This window comes from Thalassophryne amazonica, chromosome 10 (assembly GCF_902500255.1).
Source record: "Thalassophryne amazonica chromosome 10, fThaAma1.1, whole genome shotgun sequence".
Classification (NCBI taxonomy): domain Eukaryota; kingdom Metazoa; phylum Chordata; class Actinopteri; order Batrachoidiformes; family Batrachoididae; genus Thalassophryne; species Thalassophryne amazonica.
The window spans coordinates 8,342,183-8,368,337 of NC_047112.1; the positions used below are offsets into that span (position 1 = coordinate 8,342,183).

Here is a 26,155-nt window from a genome sequence, read left to right on the forward strand (position 1 = left end):
AGGCTCTATTGATCCAGGACGTCGTGAGAGAACAGAGAAGTTTCAGAAGAAGTCGGTTTCAGCATTTTATCTGGATATTCCACTGTTAAAGGAGATTTTTTTAATGAAAGACGTGCGGGCGATTGCAGCGTCGGCTCGCAGCCGCCACAATGCTCCGTCCACAGGAAAAACACCTCTGTTGGAAGCCTTAAGGACAAGTTGGAACATCTCCAGCTGATAAACAATTCTCATATACTCACTCCACTGAAAGCCATCAAAAGCCAAACTGGATTTTAACAAATGGTTATCAACACGGAGGTGTTTTTCCTGTGCCGCCGCGCCGCGTCGGCTGCGTCCGACGCGCGGAACCCGTCCGCACGTCTTTCATTAAAAAAATCTCCTTTAACAGTGGAATATCCGGATAAAATGCTGAAACCCGACTTCTTCTGAAACTTCTCTGTTCTCTCACGACGTCCTGGATCAATAGAGCCTGAAATGTGGAGGTTTTAAAGCTTGAAACAGGCTGATGACGCTGCCTGAGAGCGCAGCGCGGACGTCTCGCACCGTGAAAAGTCCTTAAAGCGACAGTATCACCTCAAAATCTCTCATCAGCCGTTAAAATTTCACTGAAAAACCAGCTTAATTTTTCGAACCATGTCCACTTCGATGTGTCTCACAGGTTAGAAAAAATTTTGATCAAACAAAGCGCCAGTCTCTCAGCAACTTCTCAGACAAAGGAATTCCGACGAGGGCTGGACGACTCCTCCCACAAGGAGTGCTCACAGACGAATGACGTCACCGACAGGTGTGGAAAAAACTCACGCATGCGCACGAGGGTTCATGCATGTCTGAGGTAAAACATATGAATGAAATCCATATAGTTTTTGAAAAAAATAAAAAGGACCTATACTTTACGGACAGGCCTCGTATGTCTCAAAAATCGAAAAATTGCACAACAAAACAAATGAGGAACGAATGTGGAGGAGACTGGAGTCAACGTCTGTGGACCGAACTGTAAGAAACCGCCTAAAGGAAATGGGATTTACATACAGAAAAGCTAAACGAAAGCCATCATTAACACCTAAACAGAAAAAACAAGGTTACAATGGGGCTAAGGAAAAGCAATCGTGGACTGTGGATGACTGCATGAAGGTCTATTCATGAGAATCTCGAATCTGCATTGGGCAATGTGATGATGCCGGAACTTTTGTTTGGTTGCCATTCAATGGAGATTTATAAAGATGACTGCCTGAATGAGAACATGTAAATTTCCACTAGTCATTGATGATATGGGGCTGCATGTCAGGTAAAGGCACTGGGGAGATGGCTGTCATTACATCATAATAAATGCACAAGTTTACGTTGATATTTTGGACACTTTTCTTATCGACATCAATTGAAAGGATGTTTGGGGATGATGAATCATTTTCAAGATGATAATGCATCTTGCCATAGAGCAAAAACTGTGAAAACGTTCCTTGCAAAAGACACATAGGGTCAATGTCATGGCCTGCAAATAGTCCGGATCTTAATCCAATTGAAAATCTTTGGTGGAAGTTGAAGAAAATGGTCCATGACAAGGCTCCAACCTGCAAAGCTGATCTGGCAAACAGCAATCAGAGAAAGCTGGAGCCAGATTGATGAAGAGTACTGTTTGTCACTCATTAAGTCCATGTCTCAGAGACTGCAAGCTGTTATAAAAGCCAGAGGTGGTGCAACAAAATACTAGTGATGTGTTTGAAATGTTCTTTGTTTTCATGATTCCATAATTTTTTCCTCAGAATTGAGTGAGTCCATATTTTTTTCCTCTGCTTGGTCTAAAAAAGTAACTCGTTACTGACTGCCACAATTTTTTTTTTCCTGCTTTCTTATAGCGTTTCTAAAGCCAGAAAGTTGCCATTTGAAATGACTTTAGTTTTGTGTCATGTCTGTGAGCTGCTTTTTTTCTACAAAATTAAAACACTGAATGAACATCCTCTGAGGCCGGTTGATCCCATAATTATTGCCAGGGGTTGTATAAATAGTCTTGAATCCAGGAGTTAATTCTGCAAGGGGTGGGGGGTGAGGGGGGGCATGTAATCTTAAAAAGTTTAATTTGCAGTCCAATAATACATGATGGAAAAGCAGCATTTATCTAATCGGCTTCAGGACTGCGTATCTGATTGATTGATTCATTTTCTGCCACTTGTCTGGGTCATGATGCCAGTCGACCAAGCAGCTCACCCCATTCTTCCCTATCATCTGCAAAGTCCTCTAAATCTTCCTGGTGGATCCGAGGGTGTTCCCCTAAGCAGCAGAGAAATATAATCCTTCCAGCGTGTCCTGGGTCTTACCCGGGGGCTTGTCCCAGTTGGAGATGCCAGGAATGGTAAATGGACTGCATTATATAGCGCTTTTCCATCTACATCAGACGCTCAAAGCGCTTTACAATAATGCCTCACATTCACCCCGATGTCAGGGTGCTGCCATAGAAGACACACTGGGAGCAACTTGGGGATTAAGGACCTTGCCCAAAGGCCCTTAGTGATTTTCCCTTTCAGGCTGGATTTGAAACCAAGGATCCTCTAGTCTCAAGCCCAACACTTATCCGCTAGACCGCTAGACTAGTCTAGTGGTTTTCATCCCTAATTGTCGCTAATACAAAGGGGGCATCTCACCAGATGCCTGAATCACCTCAAGCTGGCTCCTTTCGATGTGAAGAAGCAGCGGTTCTACTCAGTGTCCGTCCGGGACAGTCGAGCTTCTCACCCCTGTCCCAGAGTGTAACCCAGATACCCCAATGAAGGAACCTCACTTGCACCCATCACCTACCACGACATTGTTCTTTCACTAGTCACACAAAGTCTTTGACTGTAGGTGACAATCAGAGCATAAATGGACTAGCAAATCGAGAGTTCTTTCTTCACTCATGCTGGTGCTTCTTCTAGGCGAACCGGGAAGAAAATACTCCCAGTATTGTTGGTTATGCTTCTGTTTCTCGTCATTCCGAGAAACAGATTGTTTTCTCAGAATGACAAGCTGATTGTTCTGTTCGTTAAGTCCCTCTAAGACATCTTGTTTGACATTTTTGTGTTAACATAAACGTTGTTGTGTTGAATCGTATTACGTCACGTTGTTCCCGTCACCACAGGAGGTGGAGACCCGGAGTGAGCTCTCGTACCCCAACTTTGCACAGCTCTACAGAACACTGATGTTCGATGCACAGCGCAGCGTGAGTCGCACTTTCTGCTTTGCACATTTATGAAAGTGATAGAAGTAGTTTTGCAAATGTTTTGCATATTTAACACCGTCTGTTGTGAAGAGTCGCTGGTAATGTTAAATCAGTATTTTTTTTTTTACATAATAGCAAATGGGAATTTTCCCACTAAAAAATGTTGAAAGAATTGGGAATATTATTATGATAATGCTGTGAAATGAATGAATGAAAACCATATTAAACACATTTTTTTATAGAGGTCTTTCTGGTTTTTGTGCTTTTTTGTATTTTGTTTGTTTGTTTTTGTTTTTTCCAACCTTTGCCAATATGACTGTTTCCACCCATGGAAACCGCTGTTCACTGTTACATTATGACAAGAAATGTAACTGGGGTCTTGATGTTTTACAGTTTAAACATGAATTTTATTGTAATAAATATAACCAACAACCAACCAGTGAATGTTTTGCTGCCGTCACATTGCCATCACTCAGATTGTCTGTTACTGTGTCGCATCACTCAGTATTACATAAATAGACTTCTGTTTTGGGCCCCGCTAGCTGCTGGCATAGTGCCCACTTCACTCTGGTCGCTGTAAAATGGTCACTTGGAGTGAAAATTAACAGCAGATGGTCGCTTTGCCTCTGTCTCTTGTACGCTAATGTGACCAAAGGGTGATGGGGGTCCCAGCCATGCTATGGCAGCATTGTGAACAATGCAGTCAAGTGCCCTCTGCTGGGCAACTCTGGAGTGCAACCATTTTTATATCATCAAAAACAAAGCCAACAACTCAGCCACATGGGTGAGCAGCCAGTACATTCTGAGTGCCGGTCCCAAGCCCTGAATAAATGAGGAGGGTTGCGTCAGGAAGGGCATCCGGCGTGTAAAACAAGCCAACCAACTATGCAGACTCAGAATTGAATTCCCATACTGGATTGGGTCGCGGCCCGGGTTAACAACGTCCGCCACCGGTGCTATTGCCCAACAGGGTGCTGGTGGAAATTGGGCTACTGCTGGGCGAAGAAGACGAAGAGAGAGGAGGAAAACATTGCCACGAACAGCGGGAGAAGAAAGAAAACTAGAAGGGTGGAAATGCGAGTGGGGACTTTGAATGTTGGTAGTATGACTGGTAAAGGGAGAGAGCTGGCTGATATGATGGAGATGAGAAAGGTAGACTATTATGTGTGCAAGAGACCAAGTGGGAAGGGAAGTAAGAGCAGGAGCATCGGCGGTGGGTACAAGTTGTTGTACCATGGTGAGGACAGGAAGAGAAATGTGTTGGGGTCATTTTAAAGGAACGAGTATGTTAAAGTGTGTTGGAGGTTAAGCGAGTGTCTGACAGGGTGATGAGTGTGAAGTTGGAAATTGAAGGGGTGATGATGATATCATCAGTGCATAGCCCCACAGGTAGGTTGTGAGATGAAGGAGAAAGAAGATTTCTGGAGTGTGTTAGATGAGGTGGTGGAGAGTGTGCCCAAGCATGAAAGAGTGGTGATAGGAGCAGACTTCAATGGGCATGTTGGTGAAGGGAACAGAGGTGATGAGGAAGTAATGGGTAGATATGGTATCAAGGATAGGAATGGGGAAGGACAGATGGTAGTTGATTTTGCAAAAAGGATGGAAATGGCTGTGGTGAATACCTACTTTAATAAAAGGGAGGAGCACAGGGTAACACATAAGAGTGGAGGAAGGTGCACACAGGTGGACTACATTCTTTATAGGAGATGCAAGCTAAAAGAAATCACAAACTCTAAGGTGGTAGCAGGAGAGAGTGTCACTAGACAGCATAGGATGGTTGTTGTTAGGATGACTTAGAGGTAAAGAAGAAGAAGTGAATGAGAGCTCAACAAAGGATCAGATGGTGGAAGCTGAAGGAGGAAGACTGTTGTGTGAAATTTAGCGAGCAGGTGAGAGAAGCACTAGTTGGAGGGGAAGCAATTTTGGACAACTGGAAGAGTACTGCAGATGTGGTGAGCAAGACAGCTAGGGCAGTACTGGGTATGACATCTGGACAGTGGAAGGAAGACAAGGAGACTTGGTGGTGGAATGAAGAGGTCTAGGAAAGCATAAGGGAAAGAGGTTGGCGAAAAAGTTTTGGGATAGTCGGAGAGTTGAAGAAAGTAGACAGGAGTACAAGGAGATGCGGCGTAAGGTGAGAAGAGAAGTGGCAAAAGCAAAGGAAAGGCATATTGCGAGCTGTACAAGAAGTTGAATAGTAAGGAAGGAGAAAAGGACTTGTACCGATTGGCCAGACAAAGGGACAGAGCTGGAAAGGATGTGCAGCAGGTTAGGGTGGTAAAAGATGCACATGGTAATGTGCTGACAAGTGAGGAGTGTGTGCTGAGAAGGTGGAGGGAATATTCGAAGAGTTGATGAATAAAGAAAATGAGCGAGAGAAAAGGCTGGATGATGTGGCGAGAGTAAATCAGGAAGTAAAAGAGATTAGCGTGACTCTTAGATTAGAGTGGAAAGGCAGTTGGTCCAGATGACATTCCAATGGAGGCATGGAAATGTCTAGGAGAGATGGCAGTAGAGTTTCTAACCAGATTGTTTAATAAAATCTTGGAAAAGTGAGAGGATGCCTGAGGAGTGGAGACGAAGTGTGCTGGTTCCTATTTTCAAGAACAAGGGTGATGTGCAGAGCTGCAGTAACTACAGAGGCATAAAGCTGATCAGCCACAGCATGAAGTTATGGGAAAGAGTAGTAGAAGCTAGGCTTAGAAAACAGGTGAAGATCTGTGAGCAGCAATATGGTTTCATCGAGCGAAAGAGCACTACAGATGCAATGTTTGCTCTGAGAATACTGTTGGAAAAGTACAGAGAAGGACAGAAAGAGTTACATTGTGTGTTTGTGGACTTAGAAAAAGCTTATGATAGGGTGCCAAGAGAAGAGTTGTGGCATTGTATGAGGAAGTCTGGAGTGGCAGAGTATGTTAGGGTAGTGCAGGACATGTGCAAGAATAGTGTGACAGCGTGAGATGCGCAGTCGGAATGACAGACTCATTCAAGGTGGAGGTGGGATTACACCAAGGATCAGCTCTGAGTCCTTTCTTGTTTGCAGTGGTGATGGACAGGTTGACAGATGAGATCAGACAGGAGTCCCCATGGACTATGATGTTTGCAGATGACATTGTGATCTGTAGTGAGAGTATCAATCAATTCAATCCATCAATTTTATTTATATAGCGCCAAATCACAACAAACAGTTGCCCCAAGGCGCTTTATATTGTAAGGCAAGGCCATACAATAATTACGTAAAAACCCCAACGGTCAAAACGACCCCTGTGAGCAAGCACTTGGCGACAGTGGGAAGGAAAAACTCCCTTTTAACAGAAGAAGAAACCTCCAGCAGAACCAGGCTCAGGGGGGCAGTCTTCTGCTGGGACTGGTTGGGGCTGAGGGAAAGAACCAGGAAAAAGACATGCTGTGGAGGGGAGCAGAGATCAATCACTAATGATTAAATGCAGAGTCGTGCATACAGAGCAAAAGGAGAAAGAAACACTCAGTGCATTGTGGGAACCCCCCAGCAGTCTAAGTCTATAGCAGCATAACTAAGGGATGGTTCAGGGTCACCTGATCCAGCCCTAACTATAAGCTTTAGCAAAAAGGAAAGTTTTAAGCCTAATCTTAAAAGTAGAGAGGGTGTCTGTCCCTGATCTGAATTGGGAGCTGGTTCCACAGGAGAGGAGCCTGAAAGCTGAAGGCTCTGCCTCCCATTCAACTCTTCCAAACCCTAGGAACTACACGTAAGCCTGCAGTCTGACAGCGAAGCGCTCTATTGGGGTGATATGGTTCTATGAGGTCCCTAAGATAAGATGGGACCTGATTATTCAAAACCTTATAAGTAAGAAGAAGAATTTTAAATTCTATTCTAGAATTAACAGGAAGCCAATGAAGAGAGGTCAGTATGGGTGAGATATGCTCTCTCCTTCTAGTCCCTGTCAGTACTCTAGCTGCAGCATTTTGAATTAACTGAAGGCTTTTCAGGGAACTTTTAGGACAACCTGATAATAATGAATTACAGTAGTCCAGCCTAGAGGAAATAAATGCATGAATTAGTTTTTCAGCATCACTCTGAGACAAGACCTTTCTAATTTTAGAGATATTGCATAAATGCAAAAAAGCAGTCCTACATATTTGTTTAATATGCGCATTGAATGACATATCCTGATCAAAAATGACTCCAAGATTTCTCACAGTATTACTAGATGTCAGGGTAATGCCATCCAGAGTAAGGATCTGGTTAGACACCATGTTTCTAAGATTTGTGGGGCCAAGTACAATAACTTCAGTTGTATCTGAGTTTAAAAGCAGGAAATTAGAAGTCATCCATGTCTTTATGTCTGTAAGACAGTCCTGCAGTTTAGCTAATTGGTGTGTGTCCTCTGGTCATGGATAGATAAAGCTGGGTATCATCTGCGTAACAGTGAATATTTAAGCAATGCCATCTAATAATACTGCCTAAGGGAAGCATGTATAAAGTGAATAAAATTGGTCCTAGCACAGAACCTTGTGGAACTCCATAATTAACCTTAGTCTGTGAAGAAGATTCCCCATTTACATGAACAAATTGTAATCTATTAGATAAATATGATTCAAACCACCGCAGCGCAGTGCCTTTAATACCTATGGCATGCTCTAATCTCTGTAATAAAATTTTATGGTCAACAGTATCAAAAGCAGCACTGAGGTCTAACAGAACAAGCACAGAGATGAGTCCACTGTCTGAGGCCATAAGAAGATCATTTGTAACCTTCACTAATGGTTTCTGTACTATGATGAATTCTAAAACCTGACTGAAACTCTTCAAATAGACCATTCCTCTGCAGATGATCAGTTAGCTGTTTTACAACTACCCTTTCAAGAATTTTTGAGAGAAAAGGATGGTTGGAGATTGGCCTATAATTAGCTACGATAGCTGGGTCAAGTGATGGCTTTTTAAGTAATGGTTTAATTACTGCCACCTTCAAAGCCTGTGGTACATAGCCAACTAATAAAGATAGATTGATCATATTCAAGATCGAAGCATTAAATAATGGTAGGGCTTCCTTGAGCAGCCTGGTAGGAATGGGGTCTAATAGACATGTTGATGGTTTGGATGAAGTAACTAATGAAATAACTCAGACAGAACAATCGGAGAGAAAGAGTCTAACCAAATACCGGCATCACTGAAAGCAGCCAAAGATAACGATACCTCTTTGGGATGGTTATGAGTAATTTTTTCTCTAATAGTTAAAATTTTATTAGCAAAGAAAGTCATGAAGTCATTACTAGTTAAAGTAATACTCGGCTCAATAGAGCTCTGACTCTTTGTCAGCCTGGCTACAGTGCTGAAAAGAAACCTGGGGTTGTTCTTATTTTCTTCAATTAGTGATGAGTAGTAAGATGTCCTAGCTTTACGGAGGGCTTTTTTTATAGAGCAACAGACTCTTTTTCCAGGCTAAGTGAAGATCTTCTAAATTAGTGAGATGCCATTTCCTCTCCAACTTACGGGTTATCTGCTTTAAGCTGCGAGTTTGTGAGTTATACCATGGAGTCAGGCACTTCTGATATAAAGCTCTTTTTCAGAGGAGCTACAGCATCCAAAGTTGTCTTCAATGAGGATGTAAAACTATTGACAAGATACTCTATCTCACTTACAGAGTTTAGGTAGCTACTCTGCACTAGTAGAGTAGAGTAGAGAGCAAGTTGAGTCTAGTCTGGAGAAGTGGAGATATGCTTTGGAGAGAAGGGAATGAAAGTCAGTAGAAGCAAGACTGAGTACATGTGTGTGAATGAGTGGGAGCCCAGTGGAATGTGCAGTTACAAGGAGTAGAAGTGGTGAAAGTAGATGAGTTTAAATATTTGGGGTCAACTGTTCAAAGTAATGGAGAGTGGTAGAGAGAGAGGTGAAGAAGAGAGTGCAGGCAGGGTGGAGTGGGTGGAGAAAAGTGGCAGGAGTGATTTGTGACCGAAGAATATCAGCAAGAGTGAAGGGGAAAGTTTACAAGACAGTAGTGAGACCAGCTATGTTGTATGGTTTAGAGACAGTGACACTAACAAAAAGACAGGAGGCAGAGCTGAAGATGTTGAGATTCTCTTTGGGAGTGACAAGAATGGACAAGATTAGGAATGAACATATCAGAGGGACAGCTCAGGTGGGACGGTTTGGAGACAAAGTCAGAGAGGCGAGATTGAGATGGTTTGGACATGTGCAGAGGAGGGACCCAGGGTATATAGGGAGAAGGATGCTGAGGATGGAGCCACCAGGCAGGAGGAGAAGAGGGAGACCAAAGAGGAGGTTCATGGATGTGCTGAGAGAGGACATGCAGGTGGTTGTGTGACAGAAGAAGATACAGAGGACAGGGTGAGATGGAAACGATTGATCTGCTGTGGCGACCCCTAACGGGAACAGCCGAAAGACAAAGAAGAAGAAAAACAAAGCCAACATATGTTCTTTAAAGACTCCTATTGGCAGATGTTACCAGCCAAACAATAAGTCAGTTGGGCTCTACTTTTAAGTCCAGTGTTTGAGTAAATGCGAATGCTACACCACACTCACTTTGCCCTCTGTTTATGCTTTATCTGGCTCCTCCCACATGTCCATCACCTGGCTCCTCCCCTCTGCTCTCCAGATCATCGAACAGTTGGAGCTCTCCTTCCCTCTTCGGTGAGTCCTTCCACCTCCTTCCTCCTCTTTGTCTGCTCCCTCGTATTCATCCTTCTCGTCAGTTTCTCTCTCTCCATCAGCTTCAGAGTCTTGTAGCATCTTCGTGGGTCCAAAACTATGGATTCAGTTTTGATTTCTGGTTTCATCTGCAACATCTCTGAAACATTTTGTAGTAAACTGAGCAACAATCAGAAGTTTGTATGTATACAAACCCACTTAGATTTAAATACTGTCTGGACCTGGGTTGGATTGTAGTTAGTAGGAAGCAAGTTGACCCTTGAAGGACTCGGTCAAGTCAAACTCTTGCTGGTGTTTTGCTGTTTTACTGTAACAGTTTGCCTTTGACCTCAGGCTGTGAAAGAATTCTTCAATATTGTCGAAAAAGCTGCAAACACCAACTGTTGCAGCATGAGCTGCTGAGTCGCCTTTCTGCACCTTGTGACTTCTTGACAATTATTGTCTTTAGGAATGTTGACCGACCGGAGCTTTGTCAGATCTCTCTACGACTTCCAGAAATTTTTACAGATCGACCAGAAGGTACTGAGCAAATTCAATGTTTGTCGGATCGGTTGGTCTTTGAATTGATTGGTCCTCACGTGTCTGTCCTTCCTGTGACAGGAGTCATGGGCGTCAGATTTGGGTCGGGTCCGAGACTTCCTCGTTGGTTACATGAAGGGTGGAGCTCAGCCCGAGCCGATGCTGCAGCTGGATGAGGTGAGTTGACCCCATTGTCAGAATGTTCACATTGAAATGTCCCACAGACCAAAAGACCCAAAACAAGAGGCTACAGGAGTTTATTTGTTCCGGGAATCCTCCGAGGTGCTTGATGCAAATTTCCACAAAACCTGCTGTCTGTAAGAAGGGTGACCCCAGAATGGCCCTTAAGGGATTTGTTTTGCCAAAGGTCGGGGTTATTGGGGTTGAATGTCAAATTTTTGGTTTATGTGTCTGTTTGTCTTTCTTCTGCTTCTCCCACATCCTTTGGCCGCCTTCCACCAAACGTCATATGTGGATGGCAGTAAACCCCAGAATTGCCATCAAATGGTTTGGGAAATCAAAGGTCAAAGTCATTGGGATCAAAGGACAAAATTATGACCCCCTTTTTTCTACTCCAATACTTGGGGGCATTAGTTGGTGGGTTCTGGAATTACCCAGGTGACATGAGATTGAGCAAAGATCAGTTATTGTGGTCAATTGACAAAATGTAAGTTTTTCACTTGGAATTGAATCACATATGGAGTGGGTTCCAGAATTGCCCAGCAAAGTCAAATTTGCCAAAAGAACAGTTACTGGGGTCAAGGTCTTTAGGTCTTTTTGTTGCTTTCTGCCAAACGTGGTATGTCAATGACAGTTTTCCCTGGAAGTTCCACTCAACAGTTCAGTTTGGTAAGGGTCAAGGAGTTTGAATTCCAATCTGATTTGGACCAAATGTGGCACACACCGAGGTAGAGTTCAGAATTTCCCTGGCAAGGTCATTTGGGTGAAGGTTAGTGAGGTCAAAGAAGGTCTTACTGTCTTCGTGCAGATTAGCCCGTATCAGCTTTGCTTTATCAATAAAGACTCAAAATATTCTTATTATTTTGGCTTTCTTGTAATACACTGACATTATTTCAAAACATTAATAAATTGTTATAATTTATTCTCCTTATGATATGACTTTTCTGGCCACATTTCAATGTTTAATGCCAACATGTAAACTTTCTGTTTGTTTTTGTAGTTCCTGACGTTTCTATTCTCGAAAGAGAATTCAATGTGTGATCCTCGACTTTCGCCTGTTGTTCCTGATGACATGAAGAGGCCACTGTCTCAGTACTGGATCTCATCATCACACAACACGTACGTCCATCAGCACCAAAAACCAAGACCCAAACACACACTCGAGGCTATCGAGACCAAAGTCAAACAGTAACAGTTTCTGTAGGTCAAGTCTGGAAGCACCTGCTGGTGCCATATATCGCAGTTTGCAACCACTTAAGTGGGGAATAGGACCTTCTCCAACTCCTGAACATACTCACCTGTCTGCTGCAGGTCGGTGATACCTGGGCGTCCCCCTTTTCCTTTTGCTGTAGTGTTCTGCACTGATGTTGCTGATGTTCTCTCATGATCCAATTAGTACACTTTGTATTTTTGTAATTTACCATTAATCCAGTGATACCAGTGGTACCCAAGGATCCTCTGGAGAGACCTAGTACCAAAATCATCCAAACACTGCCTTAGGTCACTGGTGAGCATCCAAGTCTTGTAACCATGCAACAGAGCGCCATTCTCACATTCATGGATATGCATGCTGGAAGGTCATGGATTGAAACCTTTTCTGTACCGTGGAAAACTCAGAGCATCCACAATGGTGTCCATGAGGAACTGGAACATTCCAACATTGTGCTGTGGTATTTCAAGATTTCAAAATTTCTTTTTTCATTCATGAGCTTTGGCATATTTTGGTAATTCCTCCCATTTCCATAGCCAGCCTTAGCAGTTCATCGTAGCTTACAAAATAGTTGGTTCCTTTGTGTTTGATAACAATCTTCTCCTGTGATGTCTTATCCTTCTTATGTCTTATTACTTTATTATATATACCTTTTTCTTGAGGTGCTTGGGTGGGTAGGGAGAGTTCCCATGGGATAAAAAAGCTTTTTAATCTACCATCCCTGGTTCTCAAGACCAGGCACCTAAGTGGCTCTACTCTACTCTTTTCTACTCTCCTATTTTACTCTTCCTTTTTAGATATTTAGATATACCTTTGTATACTGGCATAGTTCCACCTTAGAATTGGAATATTATATAAGATATACCTTACTGAATTTTCATGCCGTGACATTACCAGGGGCTTTCCAGAAGGACCAAAGTTGTGCTAAAGCTGTACTGCTGATCTCATTTTGGCCAACTGTTATATTCAGAAGACGGGGTCCCAAGGACTTGGATCTTCATTCCCTTCCAAAGGCATCAATATCATCAAAAACACCCTTGTTTAGGAAACTCATGACTGCAGAAGTTCTTCTCAGATGTCAAGGACCCGGAGACGTGAACGTCACTGCAGAGATAAGAGAATGTATCTACAAGTTGAACACTTTCACCTCATACAGAGGCACTTCTGATGACCGAGTCCAGGACGTCACTAAAAGCCTGGATCATCATCTTCATTCAGAATAATTACAAAACCATATACACTTCCAATTGATCCAGTTTACAGATTAATAAATCATGTTGTTCCACATTTCAACTTGGAGGTTTTGGTATAACACTGACTACTGTAGTTATTTGACCCTGGTGCCCGTTGTCGACCCTGTTGGGTGAAGTCATGAGCAGTACAGGTAAAACATCGAAGGTGCTTTGCAACAAGCAGAAACTACTTAAAGTGTAGAGCTGTAAGTGTCTCTCTTGTTACTGTTGAGGTGGTCACAGCCTTTGTGTTAGGAACCCTCTGATTTATGTGACTAGCTTGCAAGCTAACAATTTACAATAGTTGGAGTTGTTGAGGTGCATTTTTTTTTACTTACTTTGGACTGAAAAATGGTCTGTTGTCTTTGGTCTACACTCAGCTCATAAACAACATCTGCATGTCATATACATCTATGGTTTTTTCCTTTTTTTTAGTTATCTGACTGGTGACCAGTTTTCCAGTGAATCATCTCTAGAAGCCTACGCTCGCTGCCTAAGGTTGGGCTGCCGCTGCATTGAACGTAAGAATCTCCAACAAGTCTGTAAACTTGAGTAAGATCCGTGTGCAGCATCACATTGAAAGGTTTTTGGGTTTTTTTGTAAAGACTTGGTTCCCATGTCACATGCATCTGTGAGTGGCAGTATCTTCCACATGTGGTGGACCTGAGACCAGGTTCTGCAACAGGAGCTTGGAGGCATTTTTTGCTGTGGGCTCTCAGTTGCTTGTAACCTTTTTCAGCCTTTTTTTAATTCATTGGCCCAAGGTCCATACGATTAAGGCATCAACATTTGCAGTGCACACAGTGATTTTCTGAGAAATTGTTCAGCAAATCTTTCTGGAATTTGGGACAGACCATCTTTGGGGGACTGTCTGGTCATGGTCAGCTGGACTTTCTGATTTATTCCCTGCAGGTCCCACAGGAACCACAAGAAGAGCATTTGATTATTGCTGAAAAACATCATAAATTGTTTTGTTTTTTTTTTTGTCCAGTTTAGATGAAGCTTCTTTGGGAGGCTCCCTACAAACAGAGAAAAAAAAAATCATGGCCTTTAATTGCTCAACCCCACCCCCCAAAAAAAGGGATTAAAAAAATGGTCATCAGCTCATTTTCTCAAAAATGTTTTCAATAGCTGCGTTTGAAGATCCATGGTGCACTGCGGTAGGTCGCTTGTGCGCACACGCAGCTTTTGTGATACTTGGATGTAAAAGTTGAGACACGGGCAGTTTTTGGCCACACAGCTCAGAAGTCCGTGTCATTGCTAGGGGACATTTCTGCTGATGAAATTACAGATTACACTTAAATTTGATAAATCTTTCAAAAGAATTAGATTGTAGACATGATTGGGTGTAACTGGTGGGCATCTGACTGCAAGTCAGGCACAAGTCTGCTTCCAGTGGTCCCGTTTCTGTGGGACTGATTCCCAGTTGTTGATGTTGGTGTCAAAGCATTGAGGTCCTGCTTCCATACATCTCCATCCAGAAGTTTTTTGAAACAATGGCTCCTGAATTAACGAAATGTTGATGAAATCAAGAAGAGCAGGAGGAGGTGGGTGGACGGACTCTCTACTATGCCTCTGAAATGTATCGTCTGTGATTAATTCCCCGTTTGTCAGGGTTTGACGTCGGCGCTGTATGAATTGGGACAGAAGCACAAAAAACGGAAAGTGATTTTTTTTTTTTTTTCTCAGAGGGTCAGAACAGGTTTTGTGTTGAGCTGCTGTGAATGTGCAGAGTTGTTCCAAAATAACACAATAATCAGAAACAGTGTAGCACAGGGTTTGTTTTAGACCCAACAACCTCTGTGTCTGAGGGAATCATGAACCCAAAGCATCACTGAGGTAAACACTTTACTCGGACGCTTAACGCTTCCATCAAGATTAATTTAACAAAGCCTCTGTTTTCTGGTTTTAGTTGACTGTTGGGATGGACCTGATGACCTGCCAATCATCTACCATGGCCACACTTTAACCTCTAAGATCAAATTCCTGGATGTGCTGCACACTATCAAAGAACACGCTTTTCTCACATCAGAGTAAGTCCCTTTAAGTCATTCATGCAGCTCTTAACGGTGACGGATGCAGAACAGGGAGCTCTGGGAGCTGGACTACCAACATGTAGACCTGGACTTGACTCCCAGTCATGATACCTGTCTGTGTGTTGGACAAGACACTCCATCTGCTTTGTCCCAAACCACTCAGCTGTAAATGGGTACCAGCCTTGGCTGAGGAAGTAACCTGCTATGAACTATTGTCATGTTAGATAATAGCTGTGCTAATTCCTTATTTTATGTTAATGATCAAGTATTTGCCTTTGTTATCTGTTTGAAAGTCTCTGAGATCTGGTTTCAAGTTTAAACATGAGTTAAGTTTCACTTCCATCACGCATGTGAAAATTTCAGATACAGGGAGGGCTCCCCCTGTCTGTGAGAGCCAGTAACATATAGACTAAACCACACCCACTGTAACGCCCACATTGTATAAAAGTGTTGTTCGTGGTCTTTCACAAGATGGACTCCATCTGTGAAGACCCAGGCCTGATTTTCAATGTGACCTTCAATAAATTCAAAATGAGGAATATATTGATTTGGTTCTTTGTAAGGGGCAGTAAATTACAGAAAGAACTGGGAGAAATTACAGTCACATCCAGGGGGAGCTGTAGACTCTCATCTTGTTCTTGCTATCTTGCCTTAGAGCTTCTTTAACATTTACTTATTCTTAATCTGGACCTTGATGGCAGCTTGTAATGCTCCCTGAACATAACCAGTCAAATATGCCTTTATTTCTTTTAAAGTCTTTCTTGTCAGTAGTTTTCCACCTCTCACCTTTGGACAAATCCCCATCACTGTCATGAAACATTAAAAACAAACAGTACCGTAGTTTGAGTGATTCAGTCAACCAGTTACTATCTCCAACTTACGTACCATGAAGTGGATGAGAGTCTGCAACTCCCCCTTGTACAGGATGCCAGTCTGACTGAGGTCTGTTCCCAGCCAAGCCGGTTCCCATTTACAGCTTGGTGAACTCTAGACAATGCCAACAGTTGGTTGTCCAACTCATACACTACAGAAACCACCAGCTCTCCTTTGAAAAAGAATGGCTTGAGATTAATTAAATGTACATTTCCAAAATGCCAAATATTTTTCAAACATACCATATCTTCTGTCATATTAGTTGCACTGAAGAATAAGTTGCCAGTTTTTTTTTCTGAATATGGAAACTCACTTTTTAAAGCAGAATTTCACTGGGCAGTGGACAGGATCTCAATAGCACGTGCACACTCAGTATGTGCTGTTACTTAACATAAGGACTTTTAAATTCCAGCAACAAAGAAGATAAAATAATAAATGGTGCGTTGGACAACCATTTTGGATGTTATTTGATGCAGATGACATAGATTGTTGGCCCACAGCGTTGGAAGACGATAATAAAAGTGTGAGTACGTTTGACTTTTTTTCCAGGTTTTTAATTTGGGATTTTTGTGCATTGTTGTAGTGTACTTTTATTACTGGTGTTTATTATTTTATTCATAATCATCATCAGACACCGAGTTAGGCCTTACTGCCTGTCTGCCAAAAAAACAGTCCGTTCTATCTGCTCAGTATATATGGTGGTTTCTATCAGTGTCTACCAGTGATGACCCTCTGACATCGACAGCATTTCTGATGTTGTCCATCCACCTCATCCAATCTATAATGGCTTTTTTGTGAATTATAGCAAGAAAATAATCTGTTGCTGGCTTGCTGGGCCTGTCGTGATGTCACCAGAGCGTTACCTGGTGTTACCGGGCCTCCACTACTGTGGACATGGGGTTGGACGTTGGAGCGCCATAATATTATTTTATTATTGGAGTTTATTTTGTTGAGTGTGTTGATTCCTGGGAAAGCTCTATATAAATATATTATTAATAAGGAACTTGTGATTTTTCGGTAAACAAGTCGCAGGACCTCCCTCACTAGAAAAAACTGATATGTACTCTGGAAAATACGGTACGTAAAAAAAAAAAAATGTCCACAATTTGGTTATCCCTAAGTGTTTGATGGAGGCTGTTTTAAAGCCAAACTACAACAGCTCGATCATCTTCATTTTCAGACCCAACATCAGAACGGGAAATAACGCCCATAAAGTTCAAGACTAGCGTAGACGTTAAAAATGCATATGGTTGAATAACAAATGAGACACACATCTGTTGAAGTGTTGGAGTCAAAACAAAGGATTTTATATACAGTATGCGCCAGCCTCAAGAGTTGACCCAATTCCCCCTGCTGTTCCTTTGTAGGTATCCTGTGATCTTGTCCATTGAGGACCACTGCAGTGTGGTCCAACAGAGGAACATGGCCACACATTTTAAGAAAGTGTTTGGAGATTTGCTGCTGACGAAGCCAGTCGATAACAATGCCGAGGACCTTCCATCACCATACCAGCTCCGCAGGAAGATCCTCATTAAGGTACCCAGACTGACACACAACCTTAATTGAATCCTGGTGCAAGGCTTGAATTGTTTGGATTTTTAGAAGGTCTTTTATATGCTTCAAGCTATTTGGTATCCTTGCTAAAAAACAGAAGAAATCAATTTGATTGAGTGGGATGATGCAAGAAGTCCATTTGCTTTACAGTAGATATCGCCTACCTGGATGACATCTTTTGAAGTCAACATAGGCCAAATGATCCATTCCAAGGCTGAATTTGTAGGACCTGCCTTCAAATTTGGAATGGAACAAACCTTTAGGAATTCTTTCTTGAGATATATTGTACAATATCTGGATCACAAAGCCATACTATGATGCTGTCTTTGAGATGGAACGGTTTTTTTCTGGCAATAAAACCAGTTTGTAGCCACGGAATGTGTGTCTCTGGTTTCACTGACATTTGTTTGGATGTGTTCCATTCACTCACTGCAGTGCTTTTGCACTTTGACCACCTTATGACACGTGACATTTTTCATTGATCACTATTTGAAAAATTTGAAGGGAAACAAAATGGACGGAAAGAAAAACATCAAATATTTAATTTGATGTGGAAAACAAGAGTCATTTGATCCAAATTCCTAAAGCGTCTGTTACCGATGCACAGGTTTGGTATTATTTGGGACCAGTCTCTTCGATGCTTTTTCCATTAGAATGTGTCCTTTTCAGACTGGACAGCAGGACTTCTCTTGTTGGCTGAACTTGAATGTGACCTTCTGCCCACTGAATATTCTTGCAGACTTGTTTTACAGGATCAAAAGCAATATCTTGATCAGTGTTCTCTTTGAAACCAGCGGGTAGGTGTTTTTTTTTTTTTTTTTTTGGTGAGGATATGGTTTACTGACCTTGACTTGTGGATGATGCTGTGACCCTTTTACAGCACTTGAGAAGCTGAGTGAGGAATCAGAGTTTGGGTTTGCAATTGTCTTGGATCAAGACTAAGATCCAGGCTTTCAAAGACTCCCTAGACCTGGCCACAGAAGTATACCTGTATCCGGCGAAGAGTGTTGAACATCAATCCATATCCAATCCACTTTATTTATATAGCACATTTTAAACAACAGAACAGTTTCCAAAGTGCTGCACATAAAAATGATTATACAACTATACAAAACAATAAACCCACTCAGATACTAATAAATAAATAAAACATTAAAAACAATAAAACAATAAATAAATAAAATACTAGGCCAAAAGACAACAGAGGACCATACAACTCATGCAGAGCTAAAAGCCAGAGAATAAAAGTGGGTCTTCAGACGAGACTTAAAAACACCCATTTTGGACTAGGTGTGCATTCCTCTGTGCATGATCCCGCAGGCACCTCAGTGTTAAAGACCTCCAATGGCTGGAGGAAAGCCAAAGATGCCATGTTTGAGCTGGCTGTGTCAGATAGAGGGGTCAAGTATGTCGGAGTTCACAGAGGAGTAGGAGCCTGATGGCATTTGTTGTGTCGTTGTCCATCAGCTGCCAGCATTCTTCAATGTTCATAGCACAAGAAGGTTGGTGGAAGGAACGCTTTATGAAGAGGTGATCTCAGCCAGCTACTCTGAAATGACATCAGCAACTCGCTGAAGAATGGCATCCTGTACCTGGAAGACCCCATCGATCACGTGAGTGGAAGAGATTTAAGCGATTAGTCCTCTAAAAATTGAGTTTTCTTTTCTTGAAATTCTTTTTTTGTGTAATTACAGACGTGGACTCCTCACTATTTGTTGTTCTGACCAGTAATAAGATTTACTACTCGGAGGAACCTCTCACTACCAGACAGCGGCACGAAGAGTGAGGGACGAAGAAGGCAAAGAGTTTAGAACTAATTTGCAAATTGGCGGGCTGATTATCGGGGATAGACTGATTATCAGTCCTGCTGATTATCAGTCCTATCCCTCGTCTGTATATATCTGGCCCTGTGATAGACTGGCGTCCTGTCCAAGGTCTACCCTGCTGGGATTGGTTCCAGCTACCTATAATCCTGAATGGGGATATTAAGTACGACCTAAGCAGGTATAGAAAATGAATGAAATGAATGAATGCATAAAACATGCTTTCATTAGACTTCTTAATCAACTCTTTAATTAGGATTTTTGGGTAATGTCCTGTACATTTATTATTCAGAGTTTCTTTGTTTTGAAGATATAAATACTTATTATTCCTAATGATAATATCGTTAGAGTAGGTAGCTGACTGGACCAGGAGTGGGCTGCCACCAATACGTAGTAACCAAGGAGGTGCCAGTGTGGATTTTTATTCCTTGCTGTGTAACAACAGGCAGCTGAGTGGATCAGGAGTTGTGCTGCTGCTGCCATTTGGTGGACCTGGGTTAAATCCCACTCATACTAATGTCTGTGTCCTTGGACAAGACACTTAATCTGCATGGTCTCAATCCACCCACTGTAAGGTGTAACCGGCCCCTCGGACTGGAAGAAGTAACCTGCCTCAGACTGGTGTCACGTCAGAGGGAAGTAGGTAGACTCTCATCCACTTCACACTACGAATCCGTAGATAAGCACCGGAGGCATCCGGAGCTCTGGGCTATATAGGATTATTGTTAAGAATGAATGTCTGATTTTTCAGTATAATAAGTTGCAGGACCTCCAGAACCAATAAAAAAAACGTATATGCAGGAAAATGCAGTGCTTGTATTATGTATTGGTGGTAGTAAAATTAATAAAATAAAATTTAATCTGCAGGAGTGTAACAACAACGAGCAGCACTGTGCGGAGGCGCTGGTTTCATGGGAAGCTGGGCGGAGGACGTGATGGGCGACAGGTGGCTGAGAAGCTCCTACAGGAGTACTGCGGAGGGCGGAGCTAAAGACCGGCACCTTCCTGGTCCGGGAGAGTGAGACGTTGTCGGAGGACTACACTCTGTCCTTCTGGTGCGTAATGCAGGATGAACATTGTCAAAAGTTGACTTCCAAGAGACATATTGTCAAGATTCAGCTGCTGGTCCAGAAAGTCACGTCTTCATGACCGAGTGGTAAAAACCATTAGTCGATTGATCAAACTGATCATAAGAAAAACATTTGTCAATAATTGTGACCAGCTATTCATTGCTTAAGTTAACTATCAAATGTGCTGATTTTTCTGTTTTTTGTCGGAATAAGACATCTGAAGATTCTTTGATCGACTTCTGAAAAACTCTAAACTTTTACCATTTTGTAGCTTTTTTTAAAAAAGTTCTGAACCAGCACCTGTAAGAATAATTTTGATGAATGTCTCACACTTGCTGCCCTCATAGTAAACCGTTTTACTGTCTCTTCCAGGCGGTCTGGGCTGTGTCCAGCATTGCAGGATCCATTCACGTCAAGCGTCTGGATCCACTCGTTTCTACCTGACGATAACTTGGTATTTGATAGCCTCTATCGACTCATCATGTCACTACAGAGACCACGCCGCTGCGCCTTTGTAATGAGTTTGAGATGAGGCTCGGCAATCCTGTGCCTCAGCCCAACGCCCATGAGAGCAGGAGTGAGTCTGAAAGGAGTCCGCTGAAATGCTCACAACCACTTATAGGCTTTCTGTAAACCCAGGGGTAGTGGTTTGAATCTTTATCAGGCTTATTTGACACAAGCACATTTCAGATAACAGTCAAGCAGGTAGCTGATTGGGATAAGGAGTCGGGTACCAATACATATGTAGACCAGGGGTGGAGTTCCCAGTCATGGTATCTGTCTGTGGAATTGGACGAGTCACTTAATCTGCATTGCTGTAATCACCCAATTGTAAATGGGTACGAGCTTTGGGGCAGGGTGGAGTGTGTTGATGGTTGGTTGGGGGGGGTGTACCTGCGATGATCTGGCATCTCATCCAAGGGAACTGTGACTTTCATCTACTTCACACCACTGAATCGGTGATGAGCAGCAGCTGACAGGCCCAGGGCCTATAGAGGACTTTACTTCTTTGAGGATTTCCTTATTTTCGAGACATGTCTTGTGTTTGAGCAGATGGGATAGAAGGTTGGACTACAAAATATATAGGACTGGGGTTTGATTCCAGGGGTGGGCTTTCGTCTACCGTCTGTGTCCTCGGATAAGACACTTCATCTGCATAGTTGCAGTCCACCTTGCTGTAGTTAAGCACCAGTCTTGGCTGGGGAAGTACGTAACTTACGATGGACTGGTGTCCCATCCTGGGGAACCGTAGACTCTCATCGGCTTCACACTATGGTATCCAGGGATAAGCCACAGGGCTACTTAGGCCTCACGGCCTTTATAGAACCTAGTGTTTCTTTATTTGTACTTGACTCTAATGATAAATACATTTGAAGTGTTTTGATAAGAACATGTGGTTTCTTGTGTTTGTTATCCAGGTGGTACCATTCCAATCTGTCCCGTGTTCAAGCTGAACACATGCTGATGCGTGTACCCAGAGACGGTGCTTTCCTGGTGCGAAAACGCAGTGAGCAGAACTCCTATGCCATCTCCTTCAGGTAGGATATCACCAAAACGAAGTCACATGACAACAGGTGAAACCTTCTGTCTAAGTTTCACTTTATGTCTCATTTTGTTGCCGACCTCTGTGTGCTGGCAGAGCGGAAGGAAAGATCAAACACTGCCGTATCCAGCAGGAGGGGCGTCTCTTCATGCTCGGGAGCTCGGCAGAGTTTGAGAGTCTGGTTGACTTGGTGAACTACTATGAGAAACACCCTCTGTACCGCAAGATGAAGCTACGTTACCCCATCAATGAGGACACTCTGGACCGCATGGGAACCATGGTTAGTTTGACGCAGCTCATCAGCTACACTTCAGTGGAATCTTACACCATGTTTTAGGTCCATTAACAATAATTCAGACAAATGGTACCTGAATGCCCACAACCTAGAAAGGAATAGTAAGCTTCTCTGTTGTTTCACTCAGGGTTGTCACAGCCGAACCAAGGTAGATTTGTGTGTCACACAGGTTTTATGCGGGATGCCCTTCCTGACGTAACTCCACATTACATGGAGAATGGGGAGGGGTGGCCTGGAACTGGGAACATTCAGCACTGAAAACAAGTGCACTTAACTGCTAGGCCACCACCCCTGTCCACAGTCAAGAAAGAACTACTGTGAAAATGTTTGCCTGGTGCAAGAAGACAGGACTGAAATGGTTCTGCATGTGCTAACTCAAAAACTACTGCTATGGTTGATTTCAGAATTTCTCATAAAGTAGGGTTGATCCAACTCAGCTGGATCTGGACCTGAACTCTGCATTTTATAAAAATATCTCTTTATACTTTACACAGTCCACCGAGTTGTCAGTGGGTATTGGCCTTTGGGGAAGTGACCTGCACCGGACTGGTTTCCCATCTGGAGTTAGTTGTAGATGCTCATGCACTTCACACTACAGAATCTGGAAATAAGCTCTGGCACTGATAGGCCTCAGGGTCTATATACATATCTGACTTACTTCTTTGCTCTTCGACAGCAGGTGGCCCTGTGGGATTAGAGTTGGACTTGTGCTATATCGACTGGGATTTGATTCTGGGTGTGTCTTTCAGTTCATTTCAGACATTTCTTTTGCGTTGTCTCAGTCCAGCCAGCTGGACTGGAATTGCAAACGTTTCTCCATGTACAACTGGAGTTGTGTTAGACGGGGCATCTAGTGTAAAACGTGTGCCACATTCCAATGTGGATGTCTACTGGACCCGTTGTGGTGACCCTGAGCATCAGACCTCTCAACGTGAGATATTGCGCTGTCTGTCCATTGTGAGATTTGCTGTCAAAATTGTTAACATTGTGAATGTGAGCTCCATGGTGAAGAAAAAAGTGATAGTCGTCACATTGGTATTAATTTGAGAAGAAACTGTCATTGCTGTTTGTCTTTCAGGAGTTGGACTACGGGGCTCTGTATGAAGTGCGAACTCCTCATTTCTATGTGGAGGCCAATAAGATGCCCACAGCAGGGTATGTGAGTGCATGAAGACACAGCCATTTTTGGATATATGCCAGTGGTTTTGTACTGAATTCTTTTTGTCAATTTTACACAACTGTAAGGTTTGCTTGTCAGGAGAATTTCTGTCTTTCCGGCAAACGTTTGTATCATAAAACTCAAGAACTGTAAAATTCTCAAAACTGAAATTTTTATTCAGTAATGCTGTAAGGTCAAAGCTCTGCTTGCAAAAAACAAAAACATGCATTTCTGGCATTTCTAATTGCCTTTTCTTACTGAATTTTGGGATTTTAAATAGGAAATGTACCAGAAGCCCTCAAGTGCTCACACCGGACACTAGATGGCGACAAAAGCAGCTCAATTGGGCAGCAAGCTCTCAACTGTTTATTCATTTGAAATGTTAACTTTTGGTGAAAATAATATGCATTGACGGCCAAAAATCAACTTACAGTTGTGTCCCTGTGCTTATGGGCAACTTACTTGTTTTTTACACCATCGGTGAATTATCAGGATTTAGACAAAGACTTGTGCTGCGTTTCAGTGCGTGGTCAAAGCTCTGTACGACTACCGTGCCCAGAGGGAGGATGAGTTGTGTTTCCCCAAACAGGCGCTCATCCTCAATGTGGACAAACAGGAGGGTGGCTGGTGAGTCAGTTGATAAAAAGGCAGACAAAAAGTTGACAGTGGCTGACTTGTCTGTAACTTCACATCATCTCCTTCCAGGTGGCGTGGGGATTATGGTGGAAAGAAACAGTTGTGGTTTCCTGCAAACTATGTGGAGGAGGTGCCAGCTCCCCACCAGAGAACTGGATGAAGCAGTAAGTCCAGACTTCTGTGTGACGCTTTTCCAGCGTTTATTGATTTATTTATTTTATGTTCTTTGCTCTCTCAGTCTACAGAGAACAGTCCTCTGGGAACATTCCTCAGGGGCTTCATCGACGTACCCACTTGTCATGTTGGTGAGTCTCAGAGATAACTTGAATCAGGAGGCAGAAAGACAAAAAATACAGTATCATTTTCAGCATTAAGCAACAAGAAAAACAGAAGAAATATTAAGGTGATCGCCGGCCACTAGCCCTAAGCTTATCTACAAGACACAGACTTTAGATAAAGTTGAGGCCGTGACACGCTCCGTTTCTTATTAAAATTAATTTAAAAGGGTGAAAAGCATAGAAACATACTGTGCCAGTATGCTAGCCATACGACAGGGAAAATAAGTGCGTCTTAAGTCTGGACTTGAAAGTCTCTACAGAATCTGACTGTTTTATTGATGCAAGGAGATCGTTCCACAGAACAGGGGCACGATAAGAGAAAGCTCTGTGACCCGCAGACTTCTTTTCACCTTAGGGACACAAAGTAGTCCTTCACCCTGAGAACGCAGAGCCCAGGGCCAGTACGTAAGGTTTAATTAGGTCAGCTAGGTAGGGAGGTGCCAGTTCGTGAACAGTCTTATAGGCTAGTAGCAGAACCTTAAACCTGATCTCACTGGGACAGGAAGCCAGTGAAGAGATGCCAAAATTCTTACCAACATGCTTGTTTCTTTACTGTGCATATGGCAATTAAAGCTTTGAATCTTGAATGGATGTAATGTGGTCAAACTTTCTACTTGTGTCAAAAGTCTGGCAGTAGCGTTTTGAACCAATTGGGAGCCTGAATGCTGGACTGTGGTAAACCAGAAAATAGAATATTGCAGTAGTAGCCAATCTAGAAGAGAAAATGCATGAATTAGGGTCTCAGCATCAGCCATAGACAGGATTGGACAAATCTTCGCTTAATTTCGCAGGTGGAAGAAAGCAGTCCTCGAATATCTCCAATGTGGAGGTCGACCTATGTGTTGGGTCACAGCCAGAGAAATGCACCATATGGCCTAATGCTATTGCTGTCATTCTTTCACATTTCAAGTGATGCCTCATTTGAAGCTTCCAATGGAACTGCTTACTTGACTCTAAGTCAATCCAGAGGTACTCAAAGATCCTCTGAAGACACTCTAACCTTAGACATAACCCTAATCCTACTGGCCTGTTGACTAAGAGCATCACCAGTTGGCTGGTTATGACTAAAGTTCATATTTCAAAGGTTGGAAGTTCAATCAATTGTTCAAATAATCGATTATGATGAGGACCTCAAATACAATTTCGACTAGTAACTACTGCTGGATAACTGATTGCTGTGCTATTTATATTGGATGGAACAGCGCCCCCACCTGCATTTCACCTTGGTTAAGGACAAATAAACAGAGGATGGTTGGGTCTTGGCAGGTATATGCTCATCTATGGGTACAGGACCACCATCTGGTAGCCTGGTGGAATTTCGTTTAGGCAGCAATCTGCCCACTTTGCTCTGGCCAATATAGAAATGATGTACTGTAGTATTCTGCATGTTTAGCTGGTTTCACTGGTTGTGGTTGGGACAGGGCCAGTTTAGGGTTAGTAATGAATTAAAAAAAAAAATTATGTTATAAATGAAACAATGAAATAATGTTATTTGAAAAAAAGGGTGATGTCAACAGGGGGTTGTAGTCATGATGTGGACCAAATGCAGGTCCATGTAAGACTGAGTCTTAGAGGAGTAAAGATGGGCAGAGGATCTCAACTTTGTCAACAAATGCTTGAGAAAACTACTGAACTGTTTGAAAACAATGTTCCCCAAAGGAAGATTAGCAGGGATTTGCGTATTTCTCTCTCTACAGTGTATAATATTATTTGACAATTCAAGGAGTCTGGAGAAATTTTATTGTGTAAAGGGAAAGTGCATAAAAATGAGATAAAAAGCCTGTAATCTATGATCTCTCAAATATGTTGCATGAAGAACTGTCATTCATCAATAGCTGATATAACCAC

General features: G+C 42.6%; 1 pseudogene; it reads left to right on the forward strand.

Moving 5' to 3' along the window:
• Positions 1 to 24,291, forward strand: part of LOC117519435 — a 56,987-nt pseudogene extending 32,696 nt beyond the window's left edge.
• Positions 24,292 to 26,155: the final 1,864 nt, after the last annotated feature.